Source organism: Trachemys scripta, chromosome 3 (genome assembly GCF_013100865.1).
Source record: "Trachemys scripta elegans isolate TJP31775 chromosome 3, CAS_Tse_1.0, whole genome shotgun sequence".
In the NCBI taxonomy this organism is placed as follows: Eukaryota; Metazoa; Chordata; order Testudines; family Emydidae; genus Trachemys; species Trachemys scripta.
In genome coordinates, this window is record NC_048300.1 from 103,191,864 (window position 1) to 103,206,841 (window position 14,978).

The 14,978-nt window shown below is 41.4% G+C and overlaps 1 protein-coding gene across 5 annotated transcripts in view; it reads left to right on the forward strand.

Moving 5' to 3' along the window:
• The window catches only part of MAP7 (microtubule associated protein 7), a 192,277-nt gene that overhangs the window by 130,953 nt on the left and 46,346 nt on the right, over window positions 1-14,978 (forward strand). The gene's annotated exons all lie outside the window — the stretch shown is intronic.

Below are 14,978 nucleotides of genomic sequence, written 5' to 3' on the forward strand. Positions count from 1 at the left end.
CCAAAGCTCTGGGTCAGACCCGCCATGCCTGGGCTTCCAGGGTTTCCAGACACCCTGCTGTGGAGCCAGGAGCCTGGCAGTCCTGACAGCCCTAGGGGATCCAGCTCTGGCGATGGCTCTCTGGACTTCCAGGCACTCAGCTCTTTGACAGGAAGTTGGGAAGCGTTAGGGGCACTGACTCTAGGTGGGGCTTGGCTCCTGGCTCCACAGCTGTGAGCCTAGAAGCCCTGAGAACCCTGGCTTCAGGTGATGTTCTCATGGCTTCCAGGCTCAGAGCTGCAGAGCTGGGAAACACCATGTGTTTCAGAATTGAATTTTTTTCACGTTTTCTGTTTTGGTTTGAACTAAACTGAATTTTTTCTTCAGTTGTTTTGGGTCAGCCCCTCTCCTCCCCCCCTCCAAAGCCTCTGCTTCTGCTTGGAGGAAAATCTAGCCAGATAGTAGATTTGTGACATCTCCTAAACCTACTCATACACTGGTCACCAGATTGAGTGTGTGCTCGGGTAAGTGCGTGGGGACAGAAGACAATCTGAGATTGATCTGTGTGAGTTTGTCATCCATGAGATTTCTATCTCTTCAGTTTATTTGCATTGGGGCTGGGATGTTAGCCCATACCTCCTATTAACCAGACTTTTTTCCAGAATGGGGCACAAGCAGGTGTTTTCCTCTACTGTTTCTGAACTCTGGCTTCCCAGCTGCTGACAAATGAACATGTGTTCCTGAAATGGCATTTTAAATTGCTTTGTGTTGAGGAATGTTTCATTTTGAGCGTGACATACAACAATGCTTTTTTGATGTGGCATTTTATAAATTGATGTGGAATTGCTTCATTCCCAAATGGAGAGCTCAGCATCCCCCAGTAATGGATGAGTGTATTGTGTATTCTTTCATGAAACATTGTTTTGAGTTTACAAGTAAATTGGAAGAGGCATTTTGCTTTCATCTGTATATGCGTCCATCAATATTATTATTTAGAAACTGCCTGTTGACCCACAGTCTTTGAATGTTGATATTTGTGTGTTACGTTACAACAAAGCCATAACTTCTGTGCTGGCAAACAGGCTGCATTTCTCAATGCAAAACCTAGATGTGACGTTACTTGTATCCTATGAACCTGAGCAAAGAGATGTCTTAACTTCTCTCCTATTGGAAGTTGCATAATGATTTATGTAACATGTTTAGCTCTTACTGCAAACTGGAATTGGGATTTTATTAATACCATGGCATTATGCTCCATTGTATTATTGTTGCTAAAGAAAAGAAAAACAAGCCCTTTTCCTAGAGCTAAAAGATTCAGTCCCTGTAGCTTTCAAGGATTTTTAAAATGGAATTCAGAACTTTCTGCCACAAGGTAAATTATTTCCTAGTTTAATAAGCCAAGGAACAATGTTAGAAGTTTTCTATATGATTTATCAATTGCCTTTATATTTTTAGCAACTTGAATTACAGGAGGTCACCTTCAATCAGTCTCCTAATGAGAACTAATCTAACTTGTTCAGTCTCCTCTGCTAAGATCAAGTGAGGTATCAGTTTAGTATCTTAAATGTTCTTTATCAGGGGATAATATCCTGCCCTTTCCGCGGGATTTAAGGCTCTAATAAGTCTTTTCTATCTCTGAGTCTCAAGCATTTTGGTAGTTCTGTACTGTACCCTATTGTGACAACTGTAGTCTTCCTTGAGGTATAATGTCCAGCTCTATATGTGCTTCTGCAATCAGAGTGAAAGTTTGACTGTTCTGGATAAAAGTATAAATGCTTTTCTATCTCTGAGTCTCAAGCCACAGCTGGCTGCTGCAGCCTGGTGAGGGCACGTGAGTGCTTTAATGTGGCTTGTGTAGTTGCGGCGCAGTGCTGGGAGAGCGCTCTCCCAGTGCTCTAAAAAAACCAGCTCCATGAGGGGCGAAGCTACCAGCGCTGGGAGCGCGGCTCCCAGTGCTGGTGCACTGTCTACACTGGCACTTTACAGCGCTGAAACTTGCAGTGCTCAGGGGGGTGTTTTTTTCACACCCCATAGCGAGAAAATTGCAGCGCTGTAAAGTGCCGGTGTAGACAAGCCCTTTGTTTCCTCCAGAGAGAATCTAGTACTTAAAAGTGAAAAAGCCTCCAGCCTGTCAGACCTATTAGCACAACATTGAAACTGTTAAAGAGCCATGCAAGTGGTAATGAAGCCATTTAAGAGGCATTTCCAACCCCCAGGTATATACTGTCAGTTTCTGAATTTACTGACAAAACCAGTTGTGCATGACTTTAATATTTACTCAGAACAGGTTAGTCTACAGGACCTTAGTTTAAAATTTGCTTTAAAAATATTTCATTAGTGTGTTGCTGAAGATTATAAAATCACATCTCTAAAAAAATCCTTGCACAGATTTTTAGATGCACAATTTGATTATTCATCTTTAGCCTTAAATGCTTGGATCTTCAGACATATAGTTTTTTTAAATAAATCCTTCAAAAGACCACCCTTATCTAAAATACACATGCAAGCCCGGGCTGCCGTCGGGCAGAGGGGCACCAGTTTAATAATACTGCCTAGGGACCCATAAATCCTATGGATGGCCCTGCCAGAGGAGATTGTAGGGGTGACTAAAAGACTAGTTTCAAAACAAGCTGGTGCTTGGGGCGGCACATTTTTAGGAGCGGCATTCTGGCGCGGGCCATGCCGCCCCTAAAAATGTGCCCCGGCTGCCCTAACTCACCTCTGCTGCTGCCGCCCGCGCACCGATGCTCGCCCTCCCTCCCAGGCTCTCAAACCCGGGAGGGAGGGGGAGACCCCGAGCGGCTGCGGCGCGCGAAACAGCTGATTCGCGTGCCGTGACCGCTCGGGATCTCCCCTTCCCTCCTGGGTTTGAGAACCTGGGAGGGAGGGGGAGCAGCGGCGTGCAAATCAGCTGTTTCGCGCTGCGGCCGCTCGGGATCTCCCCCTACCTCCCAGGTTTGAGAGCCTGGGGGGGTGGTGGGGGGAGACCCCCAGTGGCCGCGGCGCACGCACTGCTTCTCCCTCTCCCTCCCTCCCCTCTTTCCCTCCCTCCTAGGCTTGAGAGCCTGGGGGGGAGGAGGCAGGGCTGGGGATTTGGGGAAGGGGCGGAGTTGAGGCAGGGCCGGGGGTGGGGTAAGAAAAAAACGGGGGGGCGGGGGGGAAGCAGCCAAAATTGTTTTTGCTTGGGTTGGCAAAAATCCTAGAGCCAGCCCTGAGAGTAGCAGCCGTGTTAGTCTGTATCCGCAAAAAAAGAACAGGAGTACTTGTGGCACCTTAGAGACTAACAAATTTATTAGACCATAAGCTTTCATGGGCTACAGCCCACTTCTTCGGTGTGAAGGAGTTTACACCCAGTTTAGCACCTGGAAGTCTGTCTCTCTCTTACTGAGCCAGGGGATAACATGGTGACTCACAGCTCTGGGCACTCCAACAAAGTGTTACATGATCTCATTATTTTTGCTTACTTTAAAAATAACCATCTTGGTTGGCTCTGTCATCTGCTGAGTCTTTTCTGCTTTTTAATTAAACTTTTTCATTCTGCGATGTTTCAGCTAGCATTTTTCCACACTCCACATTTATGCAATTAATATAACTGAACTTTTATAAAACAGAACTAACCATTGACAGGAACAGTGCCACTGTCCATTGGATGAGTATGCAGTTTTCTTTAAAATATGCCTAAATACCATTCGTGTGTGTAAAAGCAGCAGAGAGTCCTGTGGCATTTTATAGACTAACAGACGTATAGGAGCATGAACTTTCGTGGGTGAATACCCATCCGAAGAAGTGGGTATTCACCCATGAAAGCTCATGCTCCTATACGTCTGTTAGTCTATAAAGTACCACAGGACTCTTTGCTGCTTTTACAGATCCAGACTAACACGTCTACCCCTTTGATATTTGTGTGTGTGTGTGATCTTAATAGAACACACACATGTGATTATGCAAATTTAAGATTTTTAAGAATATTTTGTGTATTTTGGTTATTTGGGAAAATAATACATTAGTGGGACATAATCTACTCAAATTTGGCTCCAAATTTCTGACAGTTGGTTTTAAACAAAAATAATTCTCTTCTAGTTGGTGTTTGCAACCCAAACTTTGCTATATTGAGCATGTGGAAATGAAATGGACTATAAACAAAAGTGACAAAGTGGGTGAGAGTTATGTCTTTTATTGGACCAACTTCTGTTGGTGAGAGAGACAAGCTTTCGAGCTTATGCAGAGCTCTTTTTCAAGTCTCTCACCAACACAAGTTGGTCCAGTAAAAGGCACTAGTTCACCCATCTTGTCTCTCTAATACCTTGAGACCAACACGGCTACAACAGTGCATATAAACAAAAATGAAATTGAACATCAGCATCCAAACTGAAAGTGAACTGGATTTTTAAGTCTTTTGATTATAATAATCTCAGGTGGTAGTATAGCACAGGTAAAGAAAGTTCTTTAAAATGATTTTAACTTGTGAGTATTCCTTTAATATTTCTTTTCATCCAAAGAATCCTACATCTCTCCATATTTTGACTGCACTAATCCTAGGTCGGTACTAATCCTGTTTTATCCCAACTACTTTTCTTCCAACCAGGGGCCACTAAGTGGGCTCTCTTCTGGCCCCATCAGCAAAAGCTAGCATAATTATTATTTTATTTGAATTAATTTTGTAATGAAATGATAAACAAGAGAAACATTTATAAGTATTTTTTCTAGAGTATGTGTCTAAGTTTCAAATCAGTTGGTGCGATTAAAACCTGGACATTGTACTGCTTACAGCTCATAAATGTATTGCAGTATGTATTGCATTTCTTATTCTTAATGTGGGGAATACCAGAAACACCACTGGCAAGGTAAATATTGTGTTGCCATAACAATAATATGTTAATTATACCCTCTGTAGTACAGATACAGAGGTAAAGTTTTTTGAGCTGGTGAGCAGTGGTGATTACTGTTTTGGTACAATAAAAAGGGAGGATTAATAACTGAGCAGACCTGGTATTCTTTCAGTAAGACTGTACAAAGTTAAATCCATCCCTAACCTTCGTCCCCCCTTATACTACTTTTGATCTGGATCCTTCACTGTAGCCATAAAGTACCTGGTGCACCTGAGGAGGGGGAGCACAAAGCCATCTTTGCATTCCCCTAATCATGGGGCTGTCCCAGCACTAGGTCAGTCTCTGGCATAAACAAAAGCATCCTGAATGCTATTCTTATCCATGCCAGCTACCAACGCTCCCATGCTCTGGCCATGCCCCCGTGCCAGAGACTGGAATGAAGGTTTGGTGTAGGATCGAGACCAGCTCTGCTCCATCAAAGGATCCTGCTACACAGGGGCCAGAAGATTGAGAGAGAGAGAGAGACTCTTTTTTGTTTTGTATTTGTACAGTGCCTAGCACTATAGGGCTCCGGTCCATGACTGTGACTCCTAGGCACTACCACAATCCAAATGATAATGACAATCTGCCAATTGTAGAGCAGCACTGCGGTGGGAGGTGGGTGCAAAATGCTGCAGCATACTGCAGGATCTGGATTATTCTTTCTTCTGCGTATACGAAGGTGTAAACTGCAAAGAGGAATGAAAAGTGGGATAAGCCTGCCAGCCTCTGTTAATAGCTTTTACTTTTTTAAAATTAGTATTCCATCTGGGAATTCCTCCTGAGATGTCCTACTTCACTGCAACTTCTAAAAATGTGCTGTTCTCCAACATCACTAAAATCAGAAACCTCATTGAAATTAGGGATCAGTGACATTAGAGAATGATTCATTCTGGGGTATGGTCAGACAGAGGAGCAGGAAGTGCCAGGAGGATTTCTGAGAGAAGAAAATATTTTTTTTTAAATGAGTTTAAATATTTCTGTGATGTGTCCCCCCACAGCCTGGTTAGTGGGGAGCATTCAGCATATCATCTGACATTAAATCAGCTGTAATTACAGCTTTGAAGTTCACCTTTCAATCAGTCAGCCAGCCATTTTGGTGGGTGATGAAATTTATCCATTTTTAGCCACAGTTAAAGAAACAGTGATGCATTTTATTGCTAATGTCACAGAAAGATGATCAGCGTCTAGGAGACAACATAGATTTTTGACAGCTGAGTTAAGGTAAAATTCTGTGAAGGCTTTCTGTAGAAGGCTTTTGCTGGTGTCAATCCTGTAAAGTCAGAATCGATAGAAAACTAGGAAAATACTGAATGCTAGAGAATGTCCACTCAAATAATCTGCTCATCTAAGATGGCTATCGAAACAGGAAATATTGGAAAAGACAGCCGTAGATTGGCCTGCCTCTGCATCAGTGGCAAACCAAGAGCCAGACATGTCAGTTGGGAGGCAGCAGGCCCCACCCTATTTGTGACAGAGCCATGGGAAAAGAAGCCTGGACTAAGTGGGTGGTGGGGACCTGAGAAGCTCAGAGGACAGTGGAGACTGTTTTTTGTTTCCCACTGCTTCCTTCCTGCAGTTTATGGACAACAGGAAGCTATGAGCTCTCATATGCCCACCCCTCCTCCTTATGCCCCCGGCCCCCAATGCCCCTGCTGAGTATATGCGCACTCTGTTGTCTGTGTGCATCTTTCCAAACAGTAGGTGAGCAAAACATTAACAGAAACCAACAGTTTAAAATAAAAAAAATGTGCAGGTGACTCAGGAGTAAATTAACCTCGCAAAATGAAATTAGGTCACTTTGGTAGAACTGACTTGTTTCAAACTGACAGTATCCCCTTAAGACCAACATGCTGACTGACAGTTTTCCGTCATTCCATTATGCTATAACTTCAGAACAAAGTACACAAATATGTGAGTTTCTGGGATTTGTCCTTTTCTGTCACAGCTTTAATGCTATGTCCACATACTTTTTGTATTTGGTCATTTTGAGCGGTGATGATACTACAACCAAATTTAAATACACTAAAAATTCAGCTAAACTACAAAACATCCTTATGAACCCTAAAAAGGAAGGTGAAAACATTAGAGACGTTAAAAGAACAGGAGTACTTGTGGCACCTTAGAGACTAACAAATTTATTAGAGCATAAGCTTTCGTGGACTACAGCCCACTTCTTCGGATGCATCCGAAAGCTTATGCTCTAATAAATTTGTTAGTCTCTAAGGTGCCACAAGTACTCCTGTTCTTTTTGCGGATACAAACTAACACGGCTGCTACTCTGAAACCTGTCATTAGAGACGTTGTTCTCCTGAGAATATGATCTCTTTTGTTTGCCAAGTTAGTGTTTGTCAATATTGGAGAAGAGAAGGGTTAGGAGGAAGAATAATGGTCCAATTGTGTTCCTGTGTATAGTCTATTCTAGTTATACTGGTTTGCATACAGGCAGTATCTATTAATAACTTGCTCAACCTTTGAGATTTGCTTTTATGCTCTTACCTTGCAGCCTTGTATCATATGACTTAATCATTCTACCTTATCCCTTAGTTTGGTTCAGTCTTTAATGCAGGTTTGTTTGTTTTTTCCCTCTGGATTCAACATATAAGATTCCATGGCTATTTTTTCAACATATAAGCATTGCTTGATGGAATCAGGATCATGAAACTTTCTTTGAAGGAAACCAATATTTGTGACATGATTCCACGCATTGCCAATCAAAGTCTAAATATTATTGATGTGTAAATGTGTCTAATTCTTACACTGGAGTGCAAACTGTGCACTTCTACCCAGGGCGCTATGGAAAGAAGTTTGTGAGAAGTCCTTGTGTGAAATGAGAAAATAGGAAAATCAAATTTTAATTGAGTTTTGAAATGTTAATTTTTTCATCCCTTGAAATATGAATATGTATCTCTATATGTGTTTCTAGATCAGTATTTCTTTCCATGGGTGGGTGGGGGGAGTATATATTTAATTTTAGCTGAGATGCAGAAAATTTATCCTCGTGTTCTTGTAAAAAATTTCCTTTGCACATCCAGGAAGGAGTGAAAGCAATTGAGACAATGTTATTCTGGTGCTAATGAGAGTTAATTTAGGAACAATCACTGCTAAAGAATCGATGGGTTTATTTAGAAGTAGGGATTGAGCCTGTTATGGAAAAATGTGTGGCTATATGTGAACATGAGGATAATTGTTTTCTGAGAGTAATTTAATGTAAATTACAAAACCTAGCACTTACACCCACAATTGACAAGGTAAATGTGCTCTCAAGCCAAACATACAATCAGCAAACTTCCTATTAAAATTAAGAAGCTATTTGTTTTGTGAGGATTTGGGGGTTTTGTGGTTAGTGGAAAGAGGTGGCTTTTTAGTTGTTTTGTTTTTTGTCCACTTCAGTTGTAATGTTCCTTATATTATTCTGAATTCTCATTTTTATGTGCCCTCAAGCCCTATCCTCATAACCTATCATCCAGGGGTGGCCAAACTTACTGACCCTTCGAGCCGCATATGACAGTCTTCAGAAGTTTGAGAGCTGGGATGCACCTGCCAGGGCTCAGGGCTTGGGGTTTCAGTCCCATGGGTCACGTCTGCCCAGGCTCAGGGCTTCAGCCATGTGGAGGGGTGTCTCGGGGCTTCAGCCCCACAGGAGGCACCTGCCTGGGCTTGGGGCTTCAGCCCCACTCCTGCTGAAGCCCTGAGCCCCAGCATGTGATGCAGGAAGGTCAGCACATTGTGCCACCGGGTTCCCTCCCTGCACGGCAGCTGCTGGAGTTGGCAAGCTGGGAGCTGTGACTGTGGGGAGAGGCAGCAGCAAACAGCTGGGAGCTGCAGGGGGAGCCATTGCTTTTGCTGCTGCTTCTCCCCATGGAGCTAAAGCAGCAGACCCTCCCTGCAACTCCCAACTGTTTGCCATTGCCTCCCCCTGTAGAGGTAACACCTGGGAGCTGCAGGAAGGGGCCATTGAGAGTAAGAGGGGCGTGTGCCTGGAGGGAACATGACTCAAGCTGTTCGAGTGGGCAAACCTTTCAATTGTGCCCCCTTCACTCTCAGCAGGCACCAGTTGTTTCTGGCAGAAGCCCCTAGGCCCCTCCCCACCACCACAGGGCAGAAGTCCCAAACTCCCTTCCCCTGTCTGCTAGATGGAGAATGCGGGGGAGGGCATGGGGAGCTCCGCAAGCCTCACTTTAACTGTAAAAGAGCCACATGTGGCTTATGAGCTGCGGTTGGGCCACCCCAGCTATAATAAGTTGCTGCTAATGTATGTTTCTTTCACTTGGCGACTTTTCAGCCCTGAGAATCGTTATAAGAATTATCGTGATCTTTATGAGTTTTGTTACATCTTCTGAGGATTTACATATTCTGTTGTTTAAATGCCCTATCCCTAGGGGCAGAGGCAAGTGATAGTGTTGCTAGCAAGACGAATGGGAATTCTCAGTGTCCACCCAGCAGTGGCTGGAAAGTGTGTATGGTAGTAGAGGCTTTACCCCAAGACTTCAGCAGAAATTTTTTTTTCAGCCTCTAGCTCCCAGAAAACAAATCTTAAAAGTTCAAATACATTGTTTCCCTTACTCTCCCTACAGGTCACAGCTGGCCAGTTTTCTTACTACAACCTCCATAAACAAAGTATCCTCAGACAGTCTAGTTATCTGTCTAAAATTGCCCAGGGGAAGAAGGACTACTCCTGCTTCACTCTTAAAGGACAAATATCCATCATTTTCTGCCTCTCTGAAGTATTTTTTTCTCCTCTTCACAAAAGCTACATTTATTTAGTTTAATATGTACTTTAGTGGGAACATCTAGGTAAACATGTCCAAGAACAAACTTCTTCCTTCTCCCATGATCCTCAATTTTTCTGTGAATGTGAGCCTGAAAGGATACACATACAAGACACACAGGATAACCCAGACTACTGCCACTATGACTTATTCACATGATGGAGCTAAGGTACCAAGTAATGTACCAGAGACATTGGCAAGGTTTTTTTTTCACATTAACTTTCTTGGCCTTCCAGAAGTACTTTCAAGAATACCAAATTAAAGTCCTCTCTCTCAAACAATGCACATTGTATTGCCATTGTAAACAGGCCCCGGGCACAAGGGATGAGCCAACTGGTCTTGGAAGCCGTGAAAGTCTTTTGTTAGCGCGCAGTTGGAAGCCTGTCTTTAAATGACAGGTTTCAGAGTAGCAGCCGTGTTAGTCTGTATCCGCAAAAACAACAAGAGTACTTGTGGCACCTTAGAGACTAACAAATTTAAATTTGTTAGTCTCTAAAGTGCCACAAGTACTCTTGTTCTTTTTGTCTTTAAATGCTCATTGAATGAAAGCCAACACATATGGGAAGAGATGGAACTTTCAAATGGGACTTGTACTTCTAAGTCTTCTAAGTGCTTTTTAAAATCTTTTCCATGTTCCAAGGAGAATAGAAGCTTAATTCAGATAGGTTTCCACCTGGTGTGTGCAAAAGCTTTGAAACAGTGGTGAAAATGATCCACTAGAACCCAGATTTTGAATCCTGGTACTGCTGAAGTTCTTCAACTTGTTCAAGAATTGCAGAGCAAGTGAATGGATTATCTTTTTTAATTTTTTATTTATTTATACAATACCATAAGCAACAGGGTACTGTACAGAAATATAAATCAAAATCCTTGAGTTGTGGCGATCTCAATCTAAATTAGACACAATGCAGTCACATAGCAATGCATGAGAAGGAAAGAATCCAGCTTCTCTCTTAATTGGACAGCAAGAGAAACTCAAGGTTTATAACAAATAAAGATCAAATAGTTTGGTGTTGTTTTGTATGTATCTCCATAAATTCCAGTTCCCTTTTAGAATAAGAATAGGGAACTCCTCCTGTCTTCCTTCAGACCATTTCTCAAGACCCATTTCTTCTGTGACATCAGCAAGTAATTAGCCAACTACTTAAGGATAGTTTGAGAGGGGCAATCAGAACTAGTTCATGTATACTTGTTTGTTTATATTAAAAATATAAATGTATATAATATTTTGATCGTGTCCCTCCATACCCTTGCCATCTTCGATTGTAAATGCAGTAGCCAGGAACTGACTTCATAAGCATTTGTACAGAACAATGGGACCCTGATCTTAGGTTTATAGATTTTGATGTCAGAAGAGACCATTATGATCTTCTAGTCTAACTTCCTGCATAACAGGCTCAAGAAGCTCACCCAGTAATTCCTGCATCTAACCCATAACTTCTGTTTAGCTATAACATCTGAGTGGGGCGTCTAAGCACTACTGCAATAGAAATGAGACCTAAAAATAGGGGAGACAGTGGAAGTCTCTGACTCTGAAGTAAAGGGTAGCAGCTTCACTAGAAGTAATGAGTTACAAGAAGTGATTTACAGACTGAGGACATAAATGGAATGTTGCATTCCCATTATTACAGGACAGCATTAAAAACAATGAATTTAGGCCAGAAGAAGACAAAAGTAGCATTGAAATAGAAAAAATGACTGTTTAAATTGCACGGTGGTGGTCCCTGTTATCGTGTCTCAATGATTTCCAGTTCAGATTTGTTTAGTTTAAAGTAAAAAGATTTTCTGTCAGTCCTACAAACTCAACCTGACTTCCGATGGTCAAGGCAAGTTACTTCTTTCTTGTGTGTCCTCCCCAGTAACAACAGTTATGAAGGCCCAATTGTGCCCTTATGACACCTGTGCAACCCCACAATCTCTAAATTATGCCCATAATGACACCTATGTATCCCCATTGCATTCTGTGGGTTTGCGGAGGTGTACACATTTAGTAATTATTCTGTTGTTGAGTCAAGAAGGAATAGCATCTAGTTTGGTGTCTCTTAACTGTGTTGGCTTTTCACTGTTAACAAATAAAAACAGAAATACTTAGATTTGTCAATAAAGTAAGTCAGTATGACTCTGAATCCACAAAAGATTCAATTTAGTGAGTAATATGATAGTGTTTTTTGGGGTGCTGGAACAATTTATGTAGTTGGGGGTGCTGAGAGCCATTGAACCAAACTGTAAACCCTGTATATGATGGAAACCACTTCAGGCTAGCACCCCCAGCATCCTACATCCAACACCTATGCTGTTTTTGCATCATCAATTTTCAGAGTAAAATCACGCTGAGCTAGAAGTTGGTGGCAGAGTATGGCTCAGAAAAGGAGGCAGTAGGCATTGACAGAGATGTGGGCTACAAGTACTGAGATGTAGTCCAAAGCAGAATTCTACAGTGCTTTGAAGATGAGGAACGGAAATTGAATGTGATAGAGAAAAAGACAGGCCTGAAAGACCTTGGAATAAGTGATCACAAGAGTCATCTGTAAAAGGTCAGAGAATCCAGGGTAACCATCTTAATTGTTCCATAATACTTCTTGTGGACATGGCTTCAGGGTCTAATGAGCCATTCAGTACTCTGTCCACTTATCTATCCAGACAAGACATTCTTCATCAGGACCTGTTAATAAGCTTGTCAGTACAAAGAGAAGAAACTCTCTCTTAGGTGGTCCTTTGCTGACCTCAGTGAATGTCAATGCTGAAGTCAACCAGCAAAGACTGCTGTTCATCTTGGGGAGGAAAAAGGGGGCTGGAGTACTTGCTCCATTATTTTTTTTTCTCCCTACTTCAGAATCAGATTTTTTTTTTCCAGAAGAGTTTAGACAAATGCCTACACGCTGTGTCCCACAAGTATCTTGTCTTAGTCTACTGGAAGGCTCAAGGCACAGGATGGTTTTCTTTCCCAGATGCTGTCCCAATATCAAGATTATTTGAAGTAGATCAGTTTGTAAGAATTAAAGATTTTATCTCCACCCTATTGATGTGCACTTAGATATTATGGAGATTGGCCCTATATATATACACTATAGATAGTTCAACTCAGAGACAAAATGTGGCTTCATGTCTTAGACTCTTGTTAGAATCTGTTCATGAGACCCTCAAGCCGATGAAGAATCTACATATAGGTGGCTAAACCCACATATCTCAAAAATGTGCCAGATTAAATGTACTCATTACAATAGCAACTGTTTCCTCTGTGTTGAGTTAAGAGATAATGTATTCCTAGGTCTATTTTTGCATACATTCTGTTATGTCCCAAGACTGCAACAAAGATAATTGAGCTTGTTGGTCTGTGGGTTATCCACTCTTGCTACTCTGCTATTCAACTGCTTCTTTCAACCCAGAGATCCAGGCTAGTGTAGAAAAAGAATACATTTTTATGTCCTGCAGATTTGTATTCTGCTGAGTCTTGTATGCTATTTTGCATCTACAAGTGTTAGATTTTTTTTGAGCCTGTTGATATCAACATTAATCACACAGCCGTAGAATTTATTGTAGATTAAATTATTCCAGCTAAATGTCTTTGTACAATTTCTATTCTTGCTATGTTTTTGACCTCATCCTTGCAGTAGGATGATCTGATTGCTTGTGACAGTTGAGCAAATATCATTCCTATTCAAAACAGTCCCTGCTATTTTGCATATACCGTGAGATTATATATTTAAAAGAACGTGCCACCCATTTTTCTCTGCAGTGTTTGAAAAGCTGAAATGGGAAAAAGCGGTTTTCATCCAGAGGAGACTCCAGGACTGAAATGTACTTAAACAATATATTTGTTAGCTGTAGATCTTGAGAGGGAGGGAGACTATACGTGTGCACACACACAAAGTTTAGAATGCAAACGTGATTTGTTGCTGGCAGTTCTCGGAAAACTCTCAGGGAGATGATGATGATGAGCAAAAGTAATAGAATTATCATAACAATCAAAAGTCACAGCTGTTGTTTTGAACTTGTAAATAGTTTTTATTTTTTTCTTTTGGTATATGTTTGTAACTAACAAAAATAATAAGGTATGTGCTGTGTTACCATCCTGGAACAAACTTTTGTGCAGACAGTTTTAATTACATTTAAAAATTGCCTTTTCTAATCTAGAAGGAGAACCTCCTGACCCCCTGGGAAATTAAAGCTCTTTCTGACAGCTCAATGGGTTGGTCCTCTATGTTGCCTCAGTGTTATCAATGATCTCTTACTCTTTGAGCCTCCCAGACAATTCTCAATAACATTTGTTGCAGTATTACCTTCATATGTACACACAGACATACATATACATGCTCATCAATATGCAGAAAGTTCTGAAATTGTCAAATGTCATGGATATTTAAAAAAATAAGCAAATGGAAATCTTGGGATCTGTAACTTTCATGACAGCTGTAGGAGAAGTCCATTCTTATCAGATTGTAACAGTTTAAAGCAGACCCCATTTTGGGCCTACATTCTGGACGGGACAAATATGAACAGTCAGTCGATTGTGCAGAGTTAAGTTCAACTCCATTGCACATTCGATTCAGTGAACACTTCTGAAACAAGCTGTTGAGGACTTTCTAAGACCAGTGATATGTAGCAAGTTAAGGCATGGTCACCTTAGTTCCTGATTCTCCAGTGGCTAATTTGTTACCTCATAGAATAACAGGTAGCTGTTGACATAGATCTGGTCATTAAGGGCCAGTCCAGCTCCCACTGAAGTCAGTTGGAATTAGATGAGGTCCTAAGACTGCGATGCTAACCACCTTTATTATACTGGAGTACTATATTGACCCTCCTGTTATCCTGCAGTTAGATAAACAGTGGGCAGGTGATTGGGGTTAATATTCTTTTAGAATTGAACGGATGCAGAAAATGATCATGTATTATTATCGAATTGAATCTCACACCTTCATTATTTATTGCTAGTGGGAATCATGAGTAGAGTTGTTGGAAATGTTCACAATGAAATCTGAAACCACACCAGATTAGCCTGGTTTCAGCATTTATTGAAACACAGAACTCAGTCTACATTTGTCACATGTTTAAATTGCATGAACTTGCTTCTCGCATCTAAAGTGATCCGTAGTTTTGCATGGAACCTGTGTCAAACTTAGCTTTATTGTGAAGTGTTATCATCTGAGGCTTTTAGATAAACAAAGGCCTGTTGCTTTTACAGTTTCACTTTTGCAACTTAATGCAGCTGAGCATAGCTTTTTTGCCTGCGGTGAGGCCTAGTGTATGAAACAGTAATAGGGATTGCCTCTAACTGTGGGACACAATATACATATTAGTTCAGGAATTTTAAAGTGGCATGGAATCATTTGCATAAGTCAAATTTTCTGAGACATTAGTT